At 30.9% G+C, this 15,155-nt stretch overlaps 1 long non-coding RNA gene across 1 annotated transcript; it reads left to right on the top strand.

The window, feature by feature from the left end:
• The first annotated feature begins 13,235 nt into the window (after positions 1-13,235).
• LOC143049823 (uncharacterized) lies at positions 13,236-14,342 on the top strand. The gene is made up of 2 exons (XR_012970326.1): positions 13,236-13,837; positions 14,106-14,342. It is a non-coding gene; the product is annotated as an uncharacterized LOC143049823 (long non-coding RNA).
• The last annotated feature ends 813 nt before the right edge of the window (positions 14,343-15,155 follow it).

Raw genomic sequence — 15,155 nt, 5'->3', positions numbered from 1 at the left:
CAGATGACCATATAAGCGATGTAAACATAAATAAAGATATGAATAGATTAAACCAACACGTGCAATTGGATTTTTATAAGTCTGTTTGATTTTATTTTATAGATTAAAAATAGATGTTTCTAATTGTTTTTAACCGTATAAGAATGATTTTATATGCATCGAATTAGTAATCAAATGATTTACCGTAGTTTCACTTTCATGGTTGACATTCTTTTTCTTTAAATAACCAGTACACGTACAATGCCTGCGTTGCCAATCTCTAGCTAGGGGTTAAATTGAAGTTCACCTGAATACGGATTTATAGAGGTCGACTCATTCACTTGCAAGTGAACTACTTATTATCAATGTTTCTTAGCGTAATTTTACAAAATTGAACCTTTTTTGGCTGCAAAAAGCGAATTGTCATTTCACTATTTCACTTTCATTATTGATTGAACAGAAAAAAATCAAACTTTAGATTTTTTTTATATATCTCGTAGCTAGTGCCCCTTTAAGCAAGCCTTTGGAAACACTTGATTGATTTATTGTTGGTTGGTTAACGTCCAGTGGCAAAGGACATACTTGATTATTATTTCATGGTATTTTGTTGAATACTTAGTTAAAATACGTTTAATATATAGGATTCTAAACCAATTTTTGTGAAAGTTTTCGGTTTTTATCGACCTCTAAAATATCATTTTGTTTACTTTGTAAGTGTCCCAATTTTCGGTTAAACAAATTTATGGGCCGCCATTTGTGTCATAAATTTTGGTTAATATTTTTTTTTATTTGACATTGTATCCGAAATTGTATTATTGAACACATATTTGTTCGTAATCTCACTTTAGGTTGTTGTACATGTATGTTGTCTTTTGTAGTTTTTAGATTTTGACAATAAACAGAGATGTGATTCACCTGGTTAAACAAAGTGTCTTCCTCGGTATAGCAACAACCGAACGTTTAGTAAAGATTATTTTCTGTCTATTTAATTATATATAAAAGAAATTTGTGGTATATAAAAAATATAAAAAAAATGTTACATCTTTATGATTTAATTTGTTAAATTGATATTTTGGAATACTGATGATGTAGACTGAAAGTAAGTGTAACGGCCAATATGTTCGGGTACGTATTGGAAAAACACATATGCTGACTTGTGTTTTATCTAAATAAATGTATTTGTTTTTTTTTTGGTATAAAGCCTAGAATACCAAGATATATAAAGGCAACAGTAGTATACCGCTGTTCAAAACTCATAAATTTATGGACAAAAAACAAAATCGGGGTAACAAACTAAAACTTAGGGAAACGCATTAAATACAAGAGGAGAACAACGACACAACATTAAAATGTAACACACACAGAAACGGACTAAGCATTAGACAAAATCCAATGAGAATAACAAATATAACATCAAAACCAAATACATGAATTTGGGATAGATGAGTACCGTGACGCGTCTTTTAGTAATGTGAATTCACACTCAAAAATAAGAGAAAACAAACGACACAACGGAAACACAACGATAAAATGTAACACACACAGAAACTAACTATAATATAACAATGGTCATATTCCTGACTTGGTACAGAACATTTTTAAAGGAAAAAATGGTGGGTTGAACCTGGTTTTGTGGCATGCCAAACCTCCTTCTTTTATGGCTATGTGAAATATAACATTAAAATGACAACACAACATTAAAGGACTACAATACAAATAAATAGGAGAACACAAAGAAACTGACGAATAATAGCTAACAAATGGCAACAAGTTTAAAATTTTAATACGCCAGAAGTGCATTTTGTCCACACAAGACTTACTAGTGACGCCCAGATACAAAAGTTTGAAAGCCGAAACAAGTACAAAGTTGAACAGCATCGAGGACCAAAAGTTCAAAAAAGTTGTGCCAAAAGCGGCCAGGGTTTTCTGTTAGGTACCAGAACATCCCTATTATTTAGAATAATATACATATTAATTAATGTTGTAAAGCCCACACATATGCTCCAATCAATCGGTTACAAGAATTGCATTATCTAATATCTAAGAAATAAGGATAAATTATTGTTGATTTCGAATTAATATTTTTTTAACGCAAACGTACAATATTTTATAGATAAAACCTACAAAGTTTTTGTGTGTCAGGATTTGCTGAAATTAAATCTATGTTTTCCAATCACATTAACATAGGCGATTCTGTTCGTATACGATAAGATATAACCACGCCCGAAAAAACTCTGTAATAAAGTGATATAGAAAGGCAACAATAGTTTACCGCTGGTCAAGTGATAAATCGATTGAGAGAAAACAAATCCAGATTACAAATTAAAACCGAAAGAAACACATCAACTATCAGACGAAAACGACGAAACAACTGAAGTACAATTAAAAACCAATTGTTCAAAGAACAATTGAAGGTCTTTCCACCAATAAGGATCTATTTTGATATGAAAATATTAAAATTCAGTTGAAAATGTCAGTTCCTATGGCTAAATGATATATAAATATGAATTTCAAGCAAAGGTCAAAATCTAGAACGTCCAATTAACCTATGACCTTGACCTCAATTTCAAGGTCATAAACCAAGGATCCCAAATTAAAAGACCCTAGGTCTGTATTATGTATGGTTCATGAGTAATATCACTTTACGCATAATTCCCAAAAATCAAAATTTAGAATTTGACCTTGACCTTTGACCTTGACCTAATTTTCATTTTTTTGGACCAAGGATCTTAAATCAAAAGACCCTAAGCCTTTACTTTATAATGATAATGAGTTATATTACCATACAACTAATATAACTTAAAGATATAAAAGAGGGAAAAGTCGCATCAAATGTTTACGTACCCTTTTAACTAAAATTTACGTGTTACGCCATGTCGTAACACACATTTTGTGAAAATATTTTGTCGATATCTTATAGGATTTCTGAAAATAAGAGATAACAAGCCAAAATCATATTTTTGAACATGACCTTTACCTTTGACCTTGACCTCATTTTCATTTTTTTGGACCAAGGACCTCAAATCAAAAGACCCTAGGCCTCTATCACTAATGGTTTTCCAGTAACAAATTTATTTCATTTATTTCATTACAAAAGGGGAAATAACTCTCATATGGAGTCTTCGTAAAGCTTCGGTGAAAATAAAACGTAACATCCTGAGGATATAACGAGCAATTTGGAAAAATAAATTTGTCGCTTTCTTTTACGGTTGCGGAGGAGATCTGATAACAAGAAAAACAGTGTTTGGGGAGATAACTCTTACAAAGAAAAGTGTTCGGTTAGACAGGGTCAGTTTCAAAAGCGTATAGACTGAATGATATCATATACAAAAAAACTAAGCGACATCTTTTGAAACATTTTTACACCGCAAGAAAAAAATTAGGCGGAAGAAAAAAAAAAATAATCAGAACAAATACAATAGGTCTTTCCACAAGAAAGGTGGAAAGACCTAATAAAACATCTTAATATCACACGATTGTACTCTTCAAACCCTGATAACACCAATTATACCTGGATATCAGTGAAAGTGTATGTTTTTTAATTACTTTTCATACACAAGACAACCGATCATAATTCACGTAAAACTAATCGAGAGCTCAAGAACGATGACCAAATTGATGAATGACACTGATTATATTTTCGAAACACCAAGAGAAATTGGCATACCAATGATCGTTACTACATTTTGTAGTATAGTTGTTTCATTTACAGTCCTGATTGCCGTAATGAAGACAACAAATGGAAACTTCTTCAACTTGAAAATCATCGATCGATTAATATATATTTAGTCTATATACCGTTATCTGTGACATCCTGTTTTATTTTTCTCAAACAGCGTATGAAATTCATAATGTGTTTGAAAGAAGAGTCCCAAACACAGAAATCGGCAAGTTGGAATGCACAATTTACGGAGTATTGATCATGGAGTTTCAACTTTCACAAGTGATTCTAAATACCATTACAGCTATTTATGCATTTAATCTTGTAATGAGAAATAAAAAAATGGCGTTAGGAAAGTGGGATATGTATCTTCTGTGTCCTGCTTTCGGGATCCCTATAATTTTACTTACCATTTCAGCATTCTTTGATCAATTTGGAAGAAACCCCGTAGCGTAAGTACAGTCATTTTCTGTTATTTGACCCATGTTATAAAAAATGTATATGTCACACCTACGTACGGTTCTGAAAGAAATTAATTCCAGATTTAAATTGACAGCATATTAACTAAACATTGAAAATATATATGCTGAATGTTTTTAGGAAATGATTGCCTAATGACAATTTTTTATTGAACTATACAGATGTATGAAGAAAAACATAAGTTAAAAATTCTATGTCGCAAATAAATTCATAATTTTGAACTGTAAAATATAATGATAAAAGCAATTCCTTATCTACCTAAAAACATCCCTTATGTGTTCATTAGACATGTGTCTGACATATGTTAGTATTCACTTTTGAATATGTGCTGACATCTTTTCATTTAGGCTTAACACTTCTTTAAATGAGTACAAAGCTGAAAATCTGCAAAACATGGCTTCACTTTGATATCATGTCATTATTTTTTATATATGAACACAGGTGTTGTCAAAAAAATATACATAGATCTAAATGTGTTTAACAAATATGTTAATATCGTCAATCTACTGGATAAAATCATTCAGATGTTCAAAAGTCATTAGCGAGTCAGACATTAGTATTTTTATTTTCAAATTATGTTTAAAATATTGGTCATAAATTGTCAAATTGCTTCTTTTTTATTGCAGAACAGTAAAAACTTTCAAAATAGACTCATTTTGAAATCAAGTCATTAATATCATGAAATTTAAGATATTAGTAAAAGTTTCAACCATGAACTATATTTTTGCTCAGGATGTATTTGACAAAGATGTTAATTATCTTAACATACCTGTTTAGGTAAAACTGTTGCCATTATATGAGTTTACCAAAAACATGTGTGAAAAGGCCATTTTTGAAAAAAAATCATACCAGCTATATTGTTGGTACGCTGGACTCTCATATTTCGGCATGAGTATGACGTCCGCTTTATGCATTGGACATCCAGTTAAATTAAGCTGTTCATTTATAAATAAAATTAATATTAATTAAAGGTTTGGATAAGATTACTATTTTTGAATATACTAAATTATGGGACCAAAACAAGCTTGTGTCATTCGTCTGTCGTTCTGCTAAATTGTTAAAAGTCGAACATATGAAAAAAATTTCTAATGTTAGATTAGCCACTCAAAAACTTAAATATCAAAAATATTTTGGAATGATCTTTTTAATTCATAGAATTATAAATTCATGGAAGGACAATTACACTTGGGAGTTTTGTTTTGCCTATTTGCCTGTGTATCGATAAGAACATTCCTTTTACTGTTTTGTTTTGCCTATTTGACTGTGTATAGATAAGAACGTTCCTTTTCCTAATTTGCTTTGATTCTACTTTTAACTTTCAGTTGTTTATTGAAAGAAGAACGTGGACTTTTGACCTCCTATTTTCTACAAATTGGACTGTTTTTCCTTCTTTCACTTATCATAATTACATCATTATACATAGTCATGTGGATTTATATTAAAAGACAAACAATGGCGATGAATTCAACTTTCGGGCATCAATCAGCTGTTAACGGAAGACGTCTTGCTATAAAGCTGTCTCTTTATGTTTTGATCCACGTAATCCAGTTTGGAGCGGGTGTCGTGGAAGCTGCATGGGTTGTAATTGAGGAACCACCAATTGGTGTTCGATATGCAACAGTATTTATTGGTGCAACTGGTGGTATGATGAATGGAGCTTTTTATCTGAACGTTTATAAAAACTAAATTGAAATGAAACGGTGGTTTTAAACAACGACTCAAAGTCGACTTCATATGTGTTGGTGCAGTTGTTTTCGGTTTCTGTACAAATGCCTGTATCTTAAACACGTGTCTGAAGAATAAAGTCGTGTTTGTGACTGGAAAATTCATTGGTCCGTTTATTCGTGACCTCAATTTACATTGTCGTTGGACACGTTACTGTTGTAAACATTCATGTTGTAAATAGGACGGTATTGTGTACTCATGTTGAATAGGAAATTACTGTGAAAATTTTTATAGGGCAAGGGGTGAAAAGGGCCATTCGTAGCCGTATCAAAAAATTCCATCTAATTGGTCATGTTGTAAATATAAAATACATCTGTAAAATTAGCATTTTTGGTTTATTTCGTCTATTGTTTTGTAATATTTATATTATTTATGATTATCTGTAGATTTTCATACATTTAACATTTACACCTTTTTCTTTATAAAACTATAAAAACAAATAATAACAAGGATTTCATAAGATTTTGAAAAATGTCCTTTTAAACTATATTTAAATTACTTATGAAAGAAAAGAACAGTTGGAGTTAAGCGGACAAATACGAATTTGCAGTACCTGGATAAAAGTAGAGGGTTCCGAATATCTGACAAATAGTAAACAACAAGAGGAACGAACATCCTTAAAAACGTTCTATAGAAGCCTACACCAAGTTCTGTGTATGTCGTAGGTCTGTATTGTCCTGACAAATTTCATTATTAATCTACTTTGTACATACTTGATTATTATTTCATTCTATTTTGTTGAATACTTAGTTACGTTTAATATATAGGATTCCAAACCAAATTTTTGTGAAAGTTTTCGGTTTTTATCGACCTCTTAAATATCATTTTGTTTACTTTTTAAGTGTCCCAATTTTCGGGTAAACAAAATTATGGGCCGCCATTTGTGTCATACATTTTGGTTGCGCTTTTTTTTTGACATTGTATCCAAAATTGTATTATTGAACACATATTGTTTCGTAATCTTACTTTAGGTTGTTATACATGTATGTTGTCTTTTGAAGTTTTTAGATTTTGACATCAAATAAAGATGCGATTCACCTGGTTAAACAAAATGTCTACCTCGGTATAGCAACAACCGAACGTTTAGGAAAGATTATTTTCTGTCTATTTATATATATATATATAAGAAATTGATGGTATATAAAAAATATAAAAATAAATGTTACATCTTAATGATTTTATTTGTTAAATTTATATTTTTGAATACTGATGACATTTCAATACTAATAATTACGATGTAGACTGAAAGTAAGTGTAACGGCCAATATGTTCGGGTACGTATTGGAAAAACACATATGCTTACTTGTGTTTTATCTAAATAAATCCTAGAATACAAAGATATACATGTTAATTGATGTTGTAAAGCCCACACATATACTCCAATCGATCGGTTTCAAGAATTGCATCATCTAACATTTAAGAAATAATGATACATTATTGTTGATTTCGAATTATTATTTTTTTTAACACAAACGTACAATATTATATATATAAAACCTACAAAGTTTGTGTGTGTCAGGATTTGCTTAAAATTGTATCTATGTTTTCCTATCACATTAACATAGGCGATTCTGTTCGTATACGATAAGATATAACCACGCCCGAAAAAAATCTCTGTAATTAAGTGATATATAAAGGCAACAATAGTTTACCGCTGGTCAAGTGATAAATCGATTGAGAGAAAACAAATTCAGATTACAAATTAAAACCGAGAGAAACACATCAACTATCAGAGGAAAACGACGAAACAACTGAAGTGCAACGTTAACATAACATATTAACATCACACGATTGAACTCTTCAAACCTTGATAACACCGAATTACGAAACATATATTATACCTTGATATCAGTGAAAGTGTATTTTTTGTAATTACTTTTCATACACAAGACAACCGATCATAATTCACGTAAAACTAATTGAGAGCTCAAGAACGATGACCAAATTGATGAATGACACTGACTATATTTTCGAAACACCAAGAGAAATTGGCATACCAATGATAATTACTACATTTTGTAGTATAGTTGTTTCCTTTACAGTCCTGATTGCCGTAATGAAGACAACAAATGGAAACTTCTTCAACTGGAAAATCATCGATCGATTTAGTCTATATACCGTTATCTGTGACATCCTGTTTTATTTTTCTCAAACAGCGTATGGAATTCATAATGTGTTTGAAAGAAGAGTCCCAAACACAGAAATCGGCAAGTTGGAATGCACAATTTACGGAGTATTGATCATGGAGTTTCAACTTTCACAAGTGATTCTAAATACCATTACAGCTATTTATGCATTTAATCTTGTAATGAGAAATAAAAAAATGGCGTTAGGAAAGTGGGATATGTATCTTCTGTGTCCTGCTTTCGGGATCCCTATAATTTTACTTACCATTTCAGCATTCTTTGATCAATTTGGAAGAAACCCCGTAGCGTAAGTACAGTCATTTTCTGTTATTTGACCCATGTTATAAAAAAAATATATGTCACACCTACGTACGGTTCTGAAAGAAATTAATTCCAGATTTAAATTGACAGCATATTAACTAAACATTGAAAATATATATGCTGAATGTTTTTAGGAAATGATTGCCTAATGACAATTTTTTATTGAACTATACAGATGTATGAAGAAAAACATAAGTTAAAAATTCTATGTCGCAAATAAATTCATAATTTTGAACTGTAAAATATAATGATAAAAGCAATTCCTCATCTACCTAAAAACATCCCTTATGTGTTCATTAGACATGTGTCTGACATATGTTAGTATTCACTTTTGAATATGTGCTGACATCTTTTCATTTAGGCTTAACATTTCTTTAAATGAGTACAAAGCTGAAAATCTGCAAAACATGGCTTCACTATGAGATCATGTCATTATTTTTTATATATGAACACAGGTGTTGTCAAAAAAAATATATATAGATCTAAATGTGTTTAACAAATATGTTAATATCGTCAATCTACTGGATAAAATCATTCAGATGTTCAAAAGTCATTAGCGAGTCAGACATTAGTATTTTTATTTTCAAATTATGTTTAATATATTGGTCATAAATTGTCAAATTGCTTCTTTTTTATTGCAGAACAGTAAAAACTTTCAAAATAGACTCATTTTGAAATCAAGTCATTAATATCATGAAATTTAAGATATTAGTAAAAGTTTCAACCATGAACTATATTTTTGCTCAGGATGTATTTGACCAAGATGTTAATTATCTTAACATACCTGTTTAGGTAAAACTGTTGCCTTTATATGAGTTTACCAAAAACTATGTGAGAAAAGGCCATTTTTGAAAAAAATCATACCAGCCATATTGTTGGTACGCTGGACTCTCATATTTCGGCATGCGTATGACGTCCGCTTTATGCATTGGATATCCAGTTAAATTAACCTGTTCATTTATAAATAAAATTAATATTAATTAAAGGTTTGGATAAGATTACTATTTTTGAATATAGTAAATTATGGGACCAAAACAAGCTTGTGTCTTTCTTCTGTCGTTCTGTTAAATTGTTAAAAGTCGAACATATGAAAAAAATTTCTAATGTTAGATAAGCCACTCAAAAACTTAAATATCAAAAATATTTTGGAATGATCTTTTTAATTCATAGAAATATAAATTCATGGAAGGACAATTACACTTAGGAGTTTTGTTTTGCCTATTTGCCTGTGTATCGATAAGAACATTCCTTTTACTGTTTTGTTTTGCCTATTTGACTGTGTATAGATAAGAACGTTCCTTTTCCTAATTTGCTTTGATTCTACTTTTAACTTTCAGTTGTTTATTGAAAGAAGAACGTGGACTTTTGACCTCCTATTTTCTACAAATTGGACTGTTTTTCCTTCTTTCACTTATCATAATTACATCATTATACATAGTCATGTGGATTTATATTAAAAGACAAACAATGGCGATGAATTCATCTTTCGGGCATCAATCAGCTGTTAACGGAAGACGTCTTGCTATAAAGCTGTCTCTTTATGTTTTGATCCACGTAATCCAGTTTGGAGCGGGTGTCGTGGAAGCTGCATGGGTTGTAATTGAGGAACCACCAATTGGTGTTCGATATGCAACAGTATTTATTGGTGCAACTGGTGGTATGATGAATGGAGCTGTTTATCTGAACGTTTATAAAAACTAAATTGAAATGAAACGGTGGTTTTAAACAACGACTCAAAGTCGACTTCATATGTGTTGGTGCAGTTGTTTTCGGTTTCTGTACAAATGCTTGTATCTTAAACACGTGTCTGAAGAAAAAAGTCGTGTTTGTGACTGGAAAATTCATTGGTCCGTTTATTTGTGACCTCAATTTACATTGTCGTTGGACACGTTACTGTTGTAAACATTCATGTTGTAAAGAGGACGGTATTGTGTACTCATGTTGAATAGGAAATTACTGTGAAAATTTTTATAGGGCAAGGGGTGAAAAGGGCCATTCGTAGCCGTATCAAAAAATTCCATCTAATTGGTCATGTTGTAAATATAAAATACATCTGTAAAATTAGCATTTTGGGATTATTTCGTCTATTGTTTTGTAATATTTATATTATTTATGATTATCTGTAGATTTTCATACATTTAACATTTACATCTTTTTCTTTATAACACTATAAAAACAAATAATAACAAGGATTTGATAAGATTTTGAAAAATGTCCTTTTAAACTATATTTAATTTACTTATGAAATAAAGAACAGTTGGAGTTAAGCGGACAAATACGAATTTGCAGTACCTGGGTAAAAGTAGAGGGTTCCGAATATTTGACAAATAGTAAACAACAAGAGGAACGAACATCCTTAAAAACGTTCTATAGACATGATAGAAGCCTACACCAAGTTCTGTGTATGTCTTAGGTTTGTATTGTCCTGACAAATTTCATTATTAATCTATTTTGTACACACTTGATTATTATTTCATGGTATTTTGTTGAATACTTAGTTACGTTTAATATATAGGATTCTAAACCAAATTTTTGTGAAAGTTTTCGGTTTTTATCGACCTCTAAAATATCATTTTGTTTACTTTTTAAGTGTCCCAATTTTCGGGTAAACAAAATTATGGGCCGCCATTTGTGTCATAAATTTTAGTTAACATTTTTTTTGCCGTTGTATCCGAAATTGTATTATTGAACACATATTTGTTCGTAAGCTTACTTTAGGTTGTTATACATGTATGTTGTCTTTTGTAGTTTTTAGATTTTGACATCAAATAAAGATGTGATTCACCTGGTTAAACAAAGTGTCTACCTCGGTATAGCAACAACCGAACGTTTAGGAAAGATTATTTTCTGTCTATTTATATATATATATATATATATATATTTGCAACGTAAACAAAGAAACACTATCATCAGGTAACGTTTTTTTTTTATAACAAAGAATTTTCAAAAATGAATAAGTATTGAGCTCCTTTCTTAGACTGATAAATATACATTTTATTCAAAGTCTCATGCAAACAAGACCGGAAACGGAAGTAGATTTCTGCGCAGATCCGGAAATTAAAAAACGCGACAAAAAAAAAATTGAATGATTTTGAGTTCATTAGTACAAATTAGTGGCAAATTGTCGGTCCGTTGGTCGCACGTTGCTGTTGGCTGCACAACATTGGCCCAACATTGGCAAATTGTCGGTCCGTTGAGATGAATTCTTATACATTTGTTGGTGATGGCTACACAACATTGGGTATGATGATATTTACAAGACCATTCGTCGGTGTTGGCAACTTTTCTATGCCAACGTTGCCCCAATGTTAGGTCAGAAAAGATTGATGGCTTTGCTATACCCTTCCGAATCGTATTAGGGCCATTGTAGTCTAAGTTATTACTCCATTCCCTGGACTATATCAACGATAAGAAAAATGATAGGAAAAATTATACTTGTACATTTGTTAAAGTTTGTTGGGCCAATGCTGGGCCAATGTTGGCCCAATGTTGAAAATCTATTATAAGCTAACGTTGGTTGTTCCACGTAACACTGTACGTCACACTAAAACTGCCAATGTACATTTTGTCAATTTATGGTTTACATAAGTGGTAGACTTCGGCTATCGGTTGGGTATACTTATCTTGATTACCCATAAAACAGCTAATTTTTGCAATGTGATGACTCGATAAAATTATATTGTTTACAATTTTATTTATTATTTGTTATTGTTGGTATTTAAAGTGTCATTAAAGTTACTTTTATTACTATTACTAATGCTACTTGTACTATTCACCGATTTTAATAACTTTAAACATTATTAATAATCAATTAGTATATAGTTGCGACGTAAGCAATATATATACAGCTGTAAAATTTTGATAAGGTTGAATACAAGTAACACACTGGTCAAATGATAGTTGCTATGGTAATATAAGTGTAATGGGATGGTCAGAATTGTGATCATTTCCCGCCTTGCCGAGCAGTAATAATAGGTAATAATACAGAAAAGAGAATTGTCTTCAGGAAAAAAAAAGAAAACATGTGAGTTGTAAATTTCTACTTATTTCTAAACAATTATGATTAATACAAAATTGTTATATTTTCGTTGTATGCGTAAAGTTAATATCGTACATTTTTTTTGTATGAAGTTTTCATGAGAGCGTGGCAAGTTATTACCGGAGTTAATTATACTTCAAGATGACGGAAGTAGAAGAAAAACGTTTATGAAAGTTAAAATATAACCCACAGTGATATATATTTTGAAAAAAAAAGTTATAAACTGATCATAGCAACGTATTTGAAAAGTACCAATATTACGAAATCATCATAATGTATAATGTGTAACGTTTGCAAATTGTACGTATATAGATATTATATATTTGTATATGCTTTTTCTCTTTCCGAATTATTTATTTGTAATAAAATAACGTAATACTATCATAAAATTGCTAAAGTTGAAACATCTTTTACTCTACAAAATGCAGACCTTTTCTCTGAAATAATAAAAGATACAAATTGTTCAAAATTAATAAAAATCATCAGGAATGCGGAAAACAAAGAGTTATCGTTAATTAAGTTGTAAATTAACGTACGTGCAGTACAGATTATCTATAAATCTTTTACATGCGTATTAAAAGTACACTTCTCATATCATTTCCAAATCAACATGTACAGTATAAAAAATATTATATCGATACACAATTTGTGTATATTTTTAGGTAGAATTAATTTTAAATATTTCAATAACTGACCAACATCTGGAATTTATATAGGAAATTGTAAATTATCAGACTCTTAACTTGACCTCTTGCTGTGTTCCGCTTTGAAGCCTGTTATACCGTATGTTTCATTCAATACACGATATCAAGACAAACAAAAGAGGTGACTACTAACTGTGCATTAATACACATCTAAATTATTCTTTATATATTACGAAGATCATGAAGATATAGGTATGATCCAGAATTCTGAAATAATAATAATTAGCGTTTGTTTAATGATCATGTAAATAAAAGTAATACTTATGCTTAGAATGAATATTTTCTGTGTTTCAAACCACGTATCGTCCTGAACATGCATTTAATTTCATGAAATTAAAAAAAAATCAGTTTGATTGACAATGAGACTACTACATAAAAGAGACCAAATGACACTAGCAACTATCGATAACCGTATGGCCTTCAACAATGTAAAACCCACATTGCATATGGCAAGCTTTACAAGGCCCTATATCGGCATCAGTATTTCCCTCAACTCATATATTTTATAATGGTTGTGCTTGAAAGATGCCAAGAACAATGTAAAAATGTCATATTATTAACTGTAGGTACGTTTATCTCTTACTTGTTGTTTGCAATTGTTTTTATTTTATTTAAATCTAGCATCATATAATTATGTTGCAGATCAAACACCTGAGTACTTCTGGAGGAGATACGGTAAAGCAGAGTGTAAGAAGGATTATGGGCACAGTCCTGGAAAACTGTATAGCCATGAAATTGAATTGGCTAGGGAGAGGCGACAAGACTGCCTTTTCCCGTATGATCATTAAAGATGTTTTAATAAGTAAGTATTACACTTTATGAGTTCTTTATGGCAAATTATACCCACAAACACAAATCCTTCTAATACTAATGAATTTCTGACCATTAGACACATTACCAATATTAAAAAAGAGAAAAAAAGATTGGTTATTTAAGATTTTATTTTGTATTAAAAAGTGTTTAAAATATTTAGAAAATACATTAATTTATATTACATATATAGTAGGGAGATTACGCACGCATGCATTAGGCAAATACACAGTTCAAGTTTACTTATAACTTTATTACAGAGTCGGTTAGAAAAAACCGTAGCTGTAAAGAGACTTCAGATAAGGAGATAGAGGATGCAGCTAAAGATTGGCTGCGGTTTAGCCTTGACAGAGAAGGTGGAAGGAAACATAGAAGGGAAAGAAACAATAACATAAATAATAATGACACTGGTGAAATTCAAATTGAGGAGGACAATACTCGTGGTGACGACCAATGATATCAAATTTAAAATAAATAAAGTTTCATCTTCTGAATTATTTAATTTTCAATCTGGATCTGAAACCAATACAACTAAAATTACATCTAATAAAAAATTATTTGTATGAGCAACTTACCATAAGCCATACGTCATTTGTGCTGTTAAAGAAATAAATGAAATTGATATGAAAAAAGAAGATGTGGTATGATTGCTAATGAGACAACTCTTTACAAGAGACCAAATGACACAGAGTTTATCTGGTCGGTCCATCAAACATTAATGTCGAAGAAATATCTTAGTGTAACACAATAGATGAAATTAAAGAGGCAAAATTCATTGAAAAAAACCAAGGACAGTAACAATGGGTAAGACACAAATACAGAATTGTTACCTTAAACTTTAGCAGTTTGAAACACAAAAAATGATCAAATATCATGTGCTCCGGAGTATTTATCATATCCAGCTCCTCATGCAGAATCCATTGTTATTTGGTTGATACAATGGACCAACGTATTGCCAACATACAAATGAGAAATGTCTACCTTGGACCAACATAGTGCCAACACAGAAATAAGACATATCTACGTTGGAACAACGTAGTGTCAACATAAGAAAAGATATTTCTACGTTGGACCAACGTTGTGCCAACATAGATTTCGTTTTCCATACAATGGGCCAACGTTGGCTCTATGTATTGCATATAACCGTACAACGTTGGGCCAACATGAAGCCATTATGTTGGGCCAACGTATGTCCACTTTGCACTTATACGTCGCAACAGTTAAGGAATTGGGGGCCCACGGTATCTCCTTTGTATTGATTTATATTTATTACAAATCGATGCTTTATGAACATAAAATATGTAATAACT

The sequence above is a fragment of the Mytilus galloprovincialis genome, chromosome 10, assembly GCF_965363235.1.
Source record: "Mytilus galloprovincialis chromosome 10, xbMytGall1.hap1.1, whole genome shotgun sequence".
NCBI classification, from domain to species: Eukaryota; Metazoa; Mollusca; class Bivalvia; order Mytilida; family Mytilidae; genus Mytilus; species Mytilus galloprovincialis.
This window is presented reverse-complemented; position numbering and strand designations above follow the sequence as displayed.